The sequence below is a fragment of the Suncus etruscus genome, chromosome 6 (genome assembly GCF_024139225.1).
Source record: "Suncus etruscus isolate mSunEtr1 chromosome 6, mSunEtr1.pri.cur, whole genome shotgun sequence".
Classification (NCBI taxonomy): Eukaryota; Metazoa; Chordata; class Mammalia; order Eulipotyphla; family Soricidae; genus Suncus; species Suncus etruscus.
This window is the reverse complement of record NC_064853.1, coordinates 73,107,820-73,121,716: the sequence shown is the minus strand read 5'-3', so window position 1 is coordinate 73,121,716 and position 13,897 is coordinate 73,107,820. Positions and strand designations below refer to the sequence as shown.

General features: G+C 44.4%; 1 pseudogene; it reads left to right on the top strand.

Moving 5' to 3' along the window:
• Positions 1 to 365: 365 nt before the first annotated feature.
• On the top strand, positions 366 to 1,159 carry LOC126010775 (alkaline ceramidase 3-like; annotated as a pseudogene).
• Positions 1,160 to 13,897: the final 12,738 nt, after the last annotated feature.

Here is a 13,897-nt window from a genome sequence, read left to right as displayed (position 1 = left end):
GATTGTCCATATTGTCTCCTGAGCACTGCCAGGAGTGATTCCTGAGCACATAGCCAGAAATAACCCCTGAGTATTGCCAGGTATGACCCAAAAATAAAAAGATACACAATATTTCCTTTAAGGGGAGGGAGGAGGGAAACCGAGGACATTGGTGGTGGCAAATGTTCATGGGTGAAGGAAGGGTGGTATACATTGTAAGACTTAAACTCAATTATGTAAATAAAAAAAAAAAGGCAAAATAAAATCTTTTCTTTAAGGGTGGGAGGAGTTCACAACACCCAGCCGTGCTCAGACCTTACTTGTGGTTTTGCACTTAGAAATTTTGCCAGAGTTTAAACTCGGGTTATCTAATGTACTATCATCGCTTCTTACTTAGCACTCACCGTGGTTGGACTTGGATCCTGGTGCTTCCACATGACTCTGAAATATGAAATACAATTGTTGGATGAACTCCCAATGATCTACAGCTGTTATATATTTGTAGAATGCTTGTTTGAATGTTTCAAGATCAAGAAAATAGTAAGCAACCATCTGCTTTTTTTTTTTTTTTGGTTTTGGTTTTTGGGCCACACCTGTCTGTGACAGTCAGGGGTTACCCCTGGCTATGCGCTCAGAAATCACCTATGGTTTGGGGGACCATATGGCACACTGGGAATTGAATCAAGGTCTGTCCTGGGTTAGCCGCATGCAAGACAAGTGCCCTACTGCTGTGCTACCACTCCAGCCCACTACCATCTGCTTTTTATCTTAGTTCTGATGATAATTGATAATTGATAATAATCATGGTTTACCTTAAGGTAAAGGAGCCTATATTTCATCAGGTCATGTATGGGATGTTGATCTTCACACTGGTACTTTGATCTACTTATATTATTATGTGGGTTTATTCTTTGCTTAGAGGACTAGGTTATACATCCCTGGGTGTATTTTTATTAGGATTTTTATTAAGGAACATAGATAACATCTGTGATTCTTTGAGGAGCCTCCGAAAGAAGTTTCCACCCATCTTAGGTGTTACCACAGTTTCTTGCCTAGTGGCATATTTTAACTGGCCTTGGCTCTTATCTTCACATTCTTTTCAGTTTATATACAAGAACACTTTACTTTTGTCTTTGGAATGTGGCCTATGATCCTGTTTGAGCCTCTAAAGAAGCACTGATAAGTTATTCTACCAAGAAAACAATAGCACCTACCATACCCCTAAACAAGTGAATAAAGGAAATCCCCCAAAACCTACTCAGTCAAGTAAATCATGATCATCCCAACAAAGGAGTCAGTGATTCTGTCCAATATTGCAGCCACACAGAGAATGAGGAATGAGTCTTGTTGGGTGTTTATCTCACTTGTCCTTTTCAAACTCCCACTCTTACTAAGATGTTAAAAGGAAAGAGACAAAATGTCTATGTTTATGTATGTACTTGAATTATGAATATATTCTTAACTCCACCAAGTTGTTTAATTTAAAAAGTTGTTTCTGGGGCCAGAGTGATATAGTACAGTGGTGGGGTGTTTGCCTTGCACATGGCTGAGCCAGGACAAACCCAGGTTCGATCCCTAGCATCCCATATGGTCCCCCAAGCCTGCCAGGAACAATTTTTGAGCACAGAGCCAGGAGTAACACCTGAGTGCCACTGGATGTGGCCCATAAGACAAACAACAACAACAAAAAAAAGTTCCTTCTATTCAATATGGATATTCCTCAAAAAAAATAGAAATTGAGCTTCGATTTGATCCAGCAATACCACTCCTAGTGATAAACTCTAAGAACACAAAGACACCAGGCAGAAAAGCCCTCTGCATTACTATGATTATAACAGCACTATTTACAATAGCCAGAATCTGGAAACAACCCAAGAGCCCGAGAACAAATGAGTATCTAAAGAAACTGTGGTATATATACACAATGAAATACAATGCAGCTGTTAGGAAAAATGAAGTAATGAAATCTGTTTATTCATGGATGGATATGAAGATTATTATTCTGAGTGAAATGAATCAGAGGGAGAGGAACAGACTAGAATACTTTCACTCATTTATGGGATATAAGAAAAATAAAAATAAGATAAATAAAAGAAAAACATATCCAGAGACAATAGAGATGAGAGCCAGGAAGACAAGTCCATACCAGGAAGTTTGTGACGAAGAGCTGAGACTGCAGTTAGGGTAAAAGATTCATTCACTATGACAATGATAGCTTGAATTGATAACTCTGGATAAAAACAAGATGCTGAAAGGGGATAAAGTGATATACATGGTACCCCTTCATTAACAATAATGCAAACCACAGTGTCAAAAAGGGGAAGGAGGAAGAGAGAGCGAAATGTCTGCTCAGAGAAAATGAGGGAACAGAATTGGGGACACTGGTGATGGGACATATGCACTGGTGAAGAGAAGTGTACTTTGTTTAACTGAAACTCAAACAAGATGTTTAAATAAAATAATTATTAAAATTGTTTCTCAGGGCCAGAGAGATAGCATGGAGATAGGGCATTTGCTTGCATGTAGAAGGACGGTGGTTTGAATCCCAGCATCCCATATGGTCCCCCGAGCCTGCCAGAGCAATTTCTGAGCATAGAGCCAGGAGTAACCCCTGAGCACTGCCAGGTGTGACCCAAAAACAAAACCAAAAGAAAAATTGTTACTCGGGGCCGGCGAGGTGGCGCTAGAGGTAAGGTGTCTGCCTTGCAAGCGCTGGTCAAGGAAGGACCGCAGTTCGATCCCCAGGTGTCCCATATAGTACCCCCAAGCCAGGGGCAATTTCTGAGCACTAAGCCAGAAGTAACCCCTGAGCATCAAATGGATGTGGCCCGAAAAAAAAACAAACAAAAAAAATAAAGAAAAAAAAAAAAAGAAAATTGTTTCTCATTGAGGCTGGAGCGGTGGTGCAGTGATATGGTATTTGCCTTGCATGCGGCTGACCTAGGACAGACTCCAGTTTGATTCCCCAGGGTCCCATATAGTCCCCCAAGCCAGGAGCGATTTATGAATACATAGCCAGGAGTAACCCCTGAGCATCACCACGTGTGGCCCCAAAAATCAAAAAGTAAATAAATAAATAAATAACAATTGTTTCTCATTTATTTATGTTCCCTGTCCTTTGTTGTTACAGTGTCTTAGCTCACACACCCTGTTACAAAGTTTACACAGTTTGTGGAGAGGCACTAGACATCTATTACTCTTGCAAAGGGTGATACTGATGATGGAACTCTCAGCCTCACACAAGCAAGGTAGGTGTAGGCTACTAAATAGGATCCAGGTCTCTGGCTATGTGCTAGAGCCTGTCCCAGAGAGAAGACCCAAGAGAGGACCAGATGTACCATTTTTCTCCTTTATGTGGGCATCTAGACTGGCTTCTCAGCCTCATTTTCCTCATCTGTAAAATGGACCTGAGAGCACCTGAATTAGTGATTCTCAAAGCTGAAGTCACTTGAACAGACTGGAACATCCTGAAACCTATATCCCCCCCCCTCATGTAATTGTCATATTTGTGGTCTGGCCCTCAACTATGGTCTTGGGAATCTTAGAAGTTCTACAAGTGATTTAAATAAGAAGAAAATTTATAACCAAAGGTTATATTTCCTCCTAGTAGATCAGAAACACCAAGCGATCATTGTAAAAGAATATTTGGGCGATAACTCATACCACTAAAATGAGAAATGTTGTGGGGTCAGACAGCACTAATTAAAAAACAGTTCACAAAATATGGACACAACACAAATGCCAAGAGGTTGAGGTATATATACACAATGGAATACTCTGCTTCTCTAAGAAAGGACAAGATCTGCAAATTTCAGCAACATGGATGGATGGAACTGGTAGGTATTACGCTGAGTGAACTCAGAATTAAAAGGAAGGTGGACCAGAGTAATAGCACAGTGTTAGGGCATTTGCCTTGCATGCAGCCTAACCAGGATGGACCCACGTTTGATCCCCCAGCATCCCTTATGGTCCCCCGAGCCTGCCAGGAGTGATTTCTGAGGAAAGAACCAGGAGTAACCCCTTAGCATCACTGGGTGTGGCCCAAAAAAACAAACAAACAAAAAATAATGAAAGGGATAGAGCCAGAGCTTTCTTATATGTGGATTTGAAGATACACAACAAAAGTAGCAACGAAGTTCCAAAGAAAACACATAGGGAGAACTGACCAACACAACTGAGTTGGTGGGGTGGAGAGACCGATCCTTAGTGGAAAGAAATGAGTGATGGGTCCATGGTGTTGAAATTATATGCATTAGATAAGAAACCATTGTTACCATATTGTAAACCACAGAACCTTAATGAATGTATAAAAAGCCACCTAACCCAGAAAAGGTGTGGAACAACAAAAACAACATAAAACAATCAAAAACCAGTCTATTGAGTCAGAGAGATAGCACAGGGGTCAAGGCACTTTACTTACATATAGATGACACTGGCCCTAATTTAATTCTTAGCACCACATATGGTCCCATGAGCAATGCTAGAAGTGACCCCTGAGACAGCGAGGTATGATCCCAAATAAACCAATCCACAGAGGGTCAAGTTGACTCTAAATTAAGGCCAGAAAAGTGACCAAAAAATGTGACCAAAGTCACATTCAATGGCCAATTTGGAGATCACCCTCAAAGATTGTCATTCTCCTGGAATAGTGGCTCCATAAGTGACAGAGAGGGATATCCTTGATCACCACCATCTCTGGATCTCTGTGGCTGGGTTACAAAGACTTTCTTGAATGAAGAATTAACCATTAAAATGCTGTATAAGTGAACTAGCAAACTGTCTGTGAACTAATATTTTCCTTTCTTTCTCTTTCTTTCCATGAAGAAATTTATTATTATGATAGTTTTTATTGTTGTTGTAGTTGTTGTTGTTAAGGATCCAAGTTTGCAGGATCTTTAAAGATGCATCTCTCAAATGGATTCGTATGTGCAAGAAATTCCCAGTTCTTTTACTGAAGAATATTTTATAAGTGGGGATAATAAGGAGAGAGAATGCAGCAGGGAGTGTCCTTGCCTTGCACTGAAGAATCCAGGTTTAATCTCTGTCATCCTATATAACCCCTGGAGCACTTCCAGGAGTCATTCCTGTGTGTAGAGCCAGGAGGAACCCCTGACTGAGCAAGTGTGCTCCCCCACCAAAATAAATGCATTAGCTTTTAGCAGTACATTGTTGATCTAGTTGTCTAGGAGACTAATGCTACTTTTTATACTAAAAGGAAAAGAAATAAGAAGCTCCTAAACATAAAAGAAATCCACTTGCCAAAGCTGCCAGACTTGAGGAACACATGGAAGATCCATCACTGTTTCTTCTATTCCACTGAGGCTCCCATTGAGTGCCATATGCCCTGGCACTGCTCTGGTATTAGGACACATTAGGGAAGAGATGAATAAGGGCCTTGTCTGCCTCCCTGAGTTAACGTCTTAGGAGACATATATAAGTTAGTGTTAACCAGAAATATCCAGAGGCTTGTGGCAGCAAGAATCTGAGGAGTAAAGCAAAGTGGATGAGAAACTAAATAGGGCCCGGAGAGATAGCACAGCGGTGTTTGTCTTGCAACCAGCCAATCCAGGACTAAAGGTGGTTGGTTCGAATCCCGGTGTCCCCCGTGCCTGCCAGGAGCTATTTCTGAGCAGACAGCCAGGAGTAACCCCTGAGCACCGCCGGGTGTGGCTCAAATACCAAAAAAAAAAAAAAAAAAAGAGAGAGAGAGAGAGAGAGAGAGAGAGAGAGAAACTAAATAGGTGGTCAAGAAATTCTTCACTGAAAAGTGAACTGTGGGGGCTGGAGCAACAATACAGCAGGAAGGGCATTTTGCTTTGCACACAATGGACCTGGGTTCCATCTTCAATATCCCATTTAGTCCCACAAGCCTGCTAGGAGTGATCTCTGAATGCAGAACCAGGTGTAAGCCTGATGACTACTAAATGTGGCCAAAAAAAAAAAAAACCTAAAAGGAAGGAAAAGATGAATGTGCACTGAAGAGAGATGGTACAGGAGTTAAGCAGTTGCCTTGTACACAACTGATCCCTGGCACCACATCTGGTCCCCCAAGCCCTGTTGGGAGTGATCTCCGAGAAGAGTCAGGAATAGCCTCTAAGCATCTTCGGAGGAGGGGGAGGGGTGGGGGAGGGGAAGGGAAAGAGGAGGGGGAGTGGAGTGGGATGGAGGCAAGAGGAGGAGGAGGAGGAAGGGGGAGGGGAAGAGAAGGAGGGGGAGAAGAGGAAGAGGAGGGAGAGGGAGGAAGAGGAGGGGGAGGGGCAAGAGGAGAAGGAAGAGGGGGAAAGAGGAGGGAGTGGAGTGGGAAGAGGGGGCAAGAGGAGGAGTAGGGGCAGGGGGAGGGGGGAGGGGGAGGGGGAGGAAGTAAAGGGGAAGGGGAGAGGAGGGAAGAAGAGGAGGAGCGAGATGGGGAGGAGGAGGAGGGGAGGGGAGAGAAGGAGGGATGTGAAGAAAGAAAGGAGGAGGAGGAGAAACAAGGAGGAGGAGGAAATCTCATCACAAATTGAAATCATGAGGGACTTGTAAGCTGAGCCTTGGAAATGCAAGAATAGAACATTCCAGCTGGAACCCAGCCCAATGAAGGGTGTTGCTGAAGCTCCTCAGAGGGGAAGGAAGGAAGGACGGGAAACCCCAGACAGACAAGGGACAGAGGTTGCGGAGGGATGGGGTTCATACTTGCTGCCTAACAAACCGCACAAGTTCAATGCACGGACAACATCCTGTTATACTTAAGGATTTGAGGGGGCCAAGAATCCAGAAGCAATGAGAGGAAATGGTTTGTTTCCAGTTACACATGTCTGCAACTTCCGCTTGGGGTGACAAGAATGACAATATGGAATTATCAAGAGCACACATTGCCTGCTGCAGTAGCCACTAAACACAAGTACCTATTAAAATTATTTTTTTAATATCAATGTTGCACTTGCCACATTTCAGATACCAAGTTTAGCAAACTAATAAAATGTTCAGCAAGTGTGGACTTTAGATAAATAACAAATATTCATTGTAGTGGAAGACTAGCTCCTGATATTGTGATCAATATTTATTCTTTGTATAAAATTCAGATTGGGGAAAAGGATTTTGGCCACCAGACCGGTTGAGCTCAGGGCTGATTACTGGTCCTGTCAGGGATCAAACTGGTGGTTGGCCCCAAGCAAAGCGAGTGCCCTACCCTCTGTCCTATCATTCTCATCCTCCAATTCAAATTTAACAAGGTATTTTATATATATAGGTAGTGGTGATTTAGAGGCCTTGAGCAACACAGAGGTAAAACACTTCCATCTGGAGCCAGATAATGGACCACTGACCTCAACTTTATCACTCATCCCACTCAGGGCTGGGATGACTTAAAGGTTGCGTCTGGCTAGAACATGTGGTCTCTGCTATGTGGCTGGCTTTACAGCAGGGGCCCTGAATGGAGAAAATTGAGGAGAGAGATCCATAGGAGGAAGGAACAGCCAGAGAAAAGAGTTTCTGTAACACTGGGAAGTTACTCCAGCGTCCCAAGTCCAATCTGTCCTACAAACTTCACAAAAGCCAGCTCGAATTTAAGAAGAGGGGAATTAGAGTCCTGGGATGGAAAGACAGTAAACACACCTAAGAGATCACACAGGATCAGAAAGATACAACCGAAGGTAAGGCAATTGCCTCAGACACAACTGACCTGGGTTAAACCCTGGCACCCCAGATAGTCTCCTGAGAACTGCCAAGACTTATCCCTGGCAAAAGTAAGCCCTGAGCACAGCAAGTTTGACCCCCAGACAGCACAAAATAAAACTAAAGGGCCAGATAGTTCAACAGGTAGAGTGCTTGTCTTATACATGCCCAGCTTGGGTTCACTCATCACTTAAATGGTCTCTGAAGCCCAGTCAAGTGTGATCCCTGAGCACAGAACCAGGTGTAAGTCCTGAGCACCATGAGGTATGGCCATAAAACCAAAATAATATAAATAAACAAATAAACAGATATACAAACTAGGCTGGGAAGATCAGGCAAAAGAGGTTGGAGCTCACACCTTGAAAGCTAGTATTCCAGGTATGATCCTCAGCAACTCACTCTCCTCCCACAAAATAAATCATTAAAAAAACCAAAGAGTGCACAAAAAAGGGGCTGGATATCAGACCTCACAGTTGTTGAGAGGACTTGGATTTTTCTTTTATAGTACAAGAGAGAATCAGAGAGAGTATTCTGCAGAAAAGGGCTAGACTTGGGTTTTATTATTTTATCTTTTTAAGTTATTTCTGAAGTTTATTTGTATTCTTATGCCATATGCTGCTGTTCTCGAGGTTTACTCAGGCTCTGCACTCAGGAATCACTTCTGGTGATCATGTTACATATAGATCAGCATTTTCCTGACCTGGGTTTGATTCATGGCACCATATGATCCCCTGAACATAACCAGATGCCCCCAAAACAGTTGACATGGCTTTTTTTTGTTGTTTTTGTTTTTGGGTCACACCTGGCAGTGCTCAGGGGTTACTCCTGGCTCTATGCACAGAAATCGCTCCTGGATGTGAGGGCGATCTGGCTGCGACATGTCATTCCATTGATTGCCAGGGTTGATTCGGCTGAACTGGCTGGCTAAGCGGGTGTCCCCTTCCTCTCTCATCGCTCCATGTGCGTCCCTCCCGAAGCTGTGCAATCGGTTGAAAAGGACTGCCTTCCCCGAAGAGACGAGGGTATAGCTGCGCTCCCCTGCTAGAACCTCCAAACAAGCTCTCAAGGTCCATTTGTAGGAGAACGTAGGATAGTCAAGCTTCCAAGACTTCAGAAACATCCAAATGAGGCGCTGCACGTGGAAGTCTGCCTTCCTTTAAAAAAAAAAAAAAAAGTAGGAAAAAAAATAAAAAAGAAAGAAAGAAATCGCTCCTGGCAGGCCCCAGGGGACCATATGGGATGTCAGGATTCGAAACACCGTCCTTCAGCATGCAAGGCAAACGCCCTACCTCCATGCTATCTCTCCGGCCCTATAAAAATCTTTTTAAAAGGGGAAAAAAGGCAAGGAGGGGTTGGGAATGCGTGAGGAGAGGCCAGAGTGAGGCTACTGCCAACTGCTGGTGAGACAGTCTGACCCCATGCTGCTAGATCCCTCCCCAAGAGGCATTGTGCACTTAGCTCTTCTGCCTTCCAGAAGGTAAGTAGCATCCATCGAGTTTCATATTCTCTGCCCCTCTCTGAGCAATACATACTCTAATACTGCAAGTAGGGTTCAACATGTTGCAGGCTTTAGAAAAACACATGTGGGAGCCCTGTTAGGATTCACAACATTTATTTCCAGCATTTCCTTCAGACGGGGATTTCCTGTCTTGGGGCATTCCTAAAGCAGGCCAAGCTCAGTCTCATGGAAGGAAGGAATGGAACTTTCACATAGCCTGTTCGTATGCACTTAAGACTTCTCTGCACCCCTCCCCCCAGGTTTCTTTTGGTACATTCTTTCTTTCTCAACTTTTTTTTTTGGCGGGGAGGGTCACACCACTGCAGGGTTCCCTGCAGTGCTCAGGGGACCAGACCTAGGATAAAACTCATAGCAAAAGATGAGTACAGCCCTGTGAGTTCTCACCCTTCCCCTTTTTGTATATTCTTCCTTCTCCTGCCACTTGCTCTGTCTTCAAAACCATGCCCGACTTGTTTACCGGTGCAACCAAACCAGAGGCTCATGAAACACCAACAAATCCTGGGAGCAGGAAGCTCCAGAGCTGCAGCTGGAGGCAGCTGTACTCTCCAAGATCTCTAAGAAATCTCTGAGGAAAGGAGGCAACTGGAAAGCTCCAAGTTTCTAATCTCCATCGAATTGCAACTGCTTTCATACACCTCCCTTTCTCTGGAGGCACAAAGCTGTGGGGAGCTGGAACTTCCATGTTGTGCCAAGAACTGGGTTATCAGGAATAACTGATACTGATCTTACACCAAGCAGGACCCTGCCTTACCTTAAATCTAGAGAAGAGGTTCCCAAACTTATTTAGCTGCCTGTCTCCTTTTCAAAAACAATCAGGGCCAGAGTACATCGGGTAAGGCACTTGGAGCCCAGATACCACATATAGTCCCCTGAATACTACCAAGAGTGATCCTCTCATCTGTACACACCCAGGAGTAAGCCCTGAGTAACACCAGGGGTGGTCCCTACCCATAACCCTCCATCACTCCACAAAAAAAAAAAAAAAATAAAATAAAATAAAAAACAAAAAATGAAAACAGGCTGGTGCAATAGCACAGCAGGTAGGGCATTTACCTTGCTAGGGGCTGACCCGGGTTCGATCCCCAGCATCCCATATGGTCCCCCAAGCCCACTAGGAGTGCAGTGAGGAGTAACCTCTAAGCACCATGGAGTGTGGCCCCAAAACACCACCACGACCACCAAAGGGGGGGGGGCGCACCAGAAAACACACTTAATGACTCCTGTAAGTAAACCTTTAAGTAAATGAGAATGCCAAATTCTCCCCAACACTTTTTGAATCTTTCCAGCCTTCTGCCCCCAGATTGCTGACTTGGGGAACCAATGAAGGGTCCTTTCCTGGGATTTTGGAATATGGTTGTAGATATGGCAAAGACAAGCACACCATCACTAAACACTGTCAACAGACAACAAAAGACTATAAAGGGTTTTTAAATATGTGGTGTTATTCAACACTTCCTAATCAATTGATTAACCTCCCAAAAGTCCTGGCAGCTCCTACGGAAATTCCTTGTCCAGAGACCAGAGTGATAGCACAACAGGTAGGGCATTTACCTTGCACACAGCTGACCTGGGTTAAACACAAGGCATCCCATATGGTCCCCCGAGCCAGCCAGGAGTGATTTCTGAGTTACAGATCCAGGATCCAGGAGTGATCCCTGAGTGCCACCAGGTGTGGCCCAATAAACAAGGGAAAAATAAAAGGCACTTTCTTGAGGATGCCCCTGGTGAAATGATGCAGGTAAGAAAGAGCTGGGAAAAATATTAGAAATTAAAAAATATATATATTTATATATAAATATATATAAATATGTATATATACATATATATATGTATCTGTGGACCATAGAATCTTCTTTACTTGAGTGGATTTTTGGGGGGAAGTGATGCAGAGGAACTAGGGGAGGGCCTCACAAGTGGTGCAGGAAATGCCAGCCATTTCCCTGTCCTATTGTCTTTTGAATAGTGTATGTCCAATAATTCAACAGGTTTTTAACAACTTTCGTAAAGCATTTAAGCATGAAAGTACCCAACTAAAATGAAATGCCTCCTACAAATCATCCATGCTCGAAAACTAATGAAGCCCCATGGAAGGGTGGGATCTGCATATTTATCTCCCGAAGCATCCTGCTCTTTTTAGTGGAGAAATGTGCAAAGGAACAAAAAAGGATGTTTGAATCTGTGGACCATGGGAACCTTTCCAAAGAGATAGGACTCAGAAAACAACTCCAATGCAACATCCTTAACCAATTTTTTAAAATACATAGTATAGGGTTTTTGTGGGGGCAGGGAGAGGGAATTGGATTTAATAACTGACTTTTATCTGATAAGATAGAAGACAACTTTTTGGTTTCTATTTTTCTATATTGCTTGAATTCCTTTGCTAGTGTATATCATTGTTCAGGTTCAACATTAAAAACTAAAACCAAGGGCCCGGAGAAATAGCACAGCGGCGTTTACCTTGCAAGTAGCCGATCCAGGACCTAAGGTGGTTGGTTTGAATCCGGGCGTCCCATATAGTCCCCCGTGCCTGCCAGGAGCTATTTCTGAGCAGACCGCCAGGAGTGACCCCTGGACACTGCCGGGTGTGGCCCAAAAACCAAAAACAAACAAACAAAAATCCTAAAACCAAAAGCAAATGCCTTTGGCAACCAAAGCCCCCAGTAATCACTTGGCTCTGACTACTCAGGCAGTGAGGAACTGTGCTGAAGCAGGAAAGGTGAGGAGGAAAGGTCCAAGTTCAAAGCCAGTCACTGTCCAGCTGAGGTTTCCACGCCCTCCAATTGGGCAGGTCACACAGCCCAGTTCATGAGCCCCATTATTTCAGTTTGACACCAGTCCCAAAACAGGAGCAGCCTGAGCAAAAGGTCTGTTTAGAGTCACCAGGAATGGAAACACCACATGAATTCTGCAAGGGCTGCTCATCTAGGAAGATGTCATCCAAAGTAACGTGAACTATCAGATCTCGCGACATTTCTTTTCCTGCTACTAGTGGCACATTAGCTGCAAAAAGATCCTGGAAGCGACCGCAGGAATGCCAGCCTTCCTCCGGCTGGGGATGTCTTGTACTGTGTCACCTCCTACTGGCTGAAGGTTGGTATTGCACAGAACCTCATTTACCGGCTACTGCCTCATAATTTTTGCCACACCAAAAGGGACTCGAGAACACAGGGTGCAGGGGCTTGAACCCGGGTCATTTGTATGCAAGGCCCTTTCCATATTACTATTTATTGCTCTGGATCCTCCTCAAATTCTTTATACAATAAAACACTGGAGAAACAACTTAGACCTTACACACTGCCAGGATGGGTTTGATCAACAGCAGCAATATAGCCCTGGAGTAGAACCCCAGAACTCAAAGTATTCCCCAAGTGCTGAATATAAGTAGCTCCTTTGCATGCAGGCAGGCTTAGGTTCTACATCCCAAGGCTCCCAGATGATTGCCAGTGATCTGAGCACAGAAGTCAACAAAGTAGCCTCTTCACTGTCAGCAGTGCTGGGAAATCAAACTCAGGGCTTTGTAAATGAGTGTATGAAATGGGGAGATACAGGCGGACAAAAGCCAGACACTACTGACCAAAAAGCCCAGTGGACGGCAAGCTGTGGCTTGTGAGCCACATGTGGCTCTTTACAATTTCTTTGGTTTTGGGCCACACCCGGCGTTGCTCAGGGGCTGTCTGCTCAGAAATAGCTCCTGGCAGGCACGGGAGACCATAAGGGACACCGGGATTCGAACCAACCACCTTTGGTCCTGGATCAGCTGCTTGCAAGGCAAATGCTGCTGTTCTATCTCTCCTGGCCCGGCTCTTTACAATTTTTTTTTTGGCTTTTTGGTCCACACCCGTTTGACACTCAGGGGTTAGGGTTACTCCTGGCTTGGGGGGACCATGTGGGACGCCAGGAAGGGGGATCGAACCGCAGTCTGTCCTACACTAGCGCTTGCAAGGCAGACACCTTACCTCTAGCGCCACCTTCCCGGCCCCCTCTTTACAATTTTTAATGCTGCTCTTCTGTGTGCCGGGTGGCAACTCTAGGAGTCAGGACTGTCAGTGCACGCCGTGTGGCTATCAAGGTAAATTTCAATCGTTTTGGTAAGATTTGGCTCCGTTGGAGAAAAAAAAAAAGGTTGCCTACCACTGTCTAGGCTAAGTAGCTGGCTACTCATCTGCTAGCTGCTGCAGGGCCCCACAGGCATTGTCTTCGCTTTGATCTGCACTCCCCAGCTGTGCAACATATAGGATGTCAGCATCTACTTCCCTTGCCACAAGCTCTCAGCTTTCAATACAACTGGCAGCCTGTCCAGGCAGTTCACCATAGCTCCTCCACAAAAACTACACAGGGACCTCAAGATTTTTGAGCCCAACCTGGCTGTGGCCTAGGGATCAAATCTGAGTTGGTTGCCTGCAAAGCAAACCACACCTGCTCAGTGTGACTTACCAGAATTGGGATTCTCCTGAAGCTACTTATATGGGATTGTTGGCTTAAGGGGAATGTAAGCATTCCAGTAATTTACAGAAACATTCATCTACTTTGGGAAGAGAGTTTCATGAAACTACACAAGCAGGTGAGGGTCTCTACCGTACCAAAACGTATTTGCCCAGTCCACATCTATTCAGCAGCCCTTATTGCAGCTATACTGGTGTTGTGGAAATATCTATCACACTTTGGAGCAAACTGTAGAAAAATGTACAATTTCAGCCCCCAAGTTCTGCCAATAACAAACCCCACCAGATAGCTGAGAACAGCACA